The 1,039-nt window shown below is 41.0% G+C and overlaps 1 protein-coding gene across 1 annotated transcript in view; it reads right to left on the bottom strand.

Annotated features, from left to right (window-relative positions):
• LOC101849166 (adipocyte plasma membrane-associated protein) overlaps nucleotides 1-1,039 on the bottom strand; it is a gene marked incomplete in the record, with an annotated part of 18,546 nt that overhangs the window by 519 nt on the left and 16,988 nt on the right.

Below are 1,039 nucleotides of genomic sequence, written 5' to 3'. Positions count from 1 at the left end.
ACAACAACAATAACAACAACAATAGTAATAATGATAATAAAAAAACCAAAAAAACATTTATAGACTTACGTATACACCAGTCAATGGCTAATATCTTTTCACTCCACTCCATCCATCAATCCATTTAACCATCCATCCATCCATCCATCCATTCATCCATCCATTCATCTAAACATCCATCCATCCATCCATCCATCCATTCACCTGTCTATTAGGTCCACAAATCGATCCATGCTTGATCATTCGATAGTCTATCTTTTTAAACATCCTCATACATTGCAATACATCCTCCTTTCCAATTTTCTATTCATCCATCCGAATAACAATTCATCCATCCCTATTTCTATTTGTACTTTCCCATTTCTCTCTCTCTCTCTCTCTCTCTCTCTCTCTCTCTCTCTCTCTCTCTCTCTCTCTCTCTGTGTGTCTGAACTGCAACAGGGAACTGATGCTTTTTCATTCCTAATCCTTACTATCGTCATTTTCCCTCTACTTCTTTTGTATATTTGTCACACTCGTGTGACCCGCTATTTCCGGGGTGCCTTGATAGTCGAAGCAGACTTTGTGCTGTTGAAGCTAAAGAGGTGAGCAGAGTAAGCCTGATTTCCTGTAAGGAATTCTCTGTTGACATCCACCCCTTGGCGCTCATATGACCTTATTATGCAGTTGCGACCGTCGTAAAACCTCTACAAAAACAAACATTACCGTTTCTCCTTCTTTTAATTGTATGCTGCTTTCGAGATCACCTCTAATTTTCGGCACTTCTAGGACCTTTTTGTGCTGCCATTGCCTTAAAACTCTTACTAAAACTTTTTAAGAAAGCAAAATATATAATTCAAATCTTGGAAAGTGATTTTCAAGTGTCATCCTACCATGGCCCCCGGCCGCTGCTACTACCATTCTACATCTGCCACAATTACTTTGCCACCTCAATGATTCATGACGGTGCCAGGCGTGGGAGGAAAGGGGCGTGCATGGATGGTTCGTGGTGAACTAGCTTTCGCTCGCCCGCCTAGAATCTATTTGTTTTTAGGACCCC

This window comes from Aplysia californica, unplaced genomic scaffold, assembly GCF_000002075.1.
Source record: "Aplysia californica isolate F4 #8 unplaced genomic scaffold, AplCal3.0 scaffold00879, whole genome shotgun sequence".
NCBI classification, from domain to species: domain Eukaryota; kingdom Metazoa; phylum Mollusca; class Gastropoda; order Aplysiida; family Aplysiidae; genus Aplysia; species Aplysia californica.
This window is presented reverse-complemented; position numbering and strand designations above follow the sequence as displayed.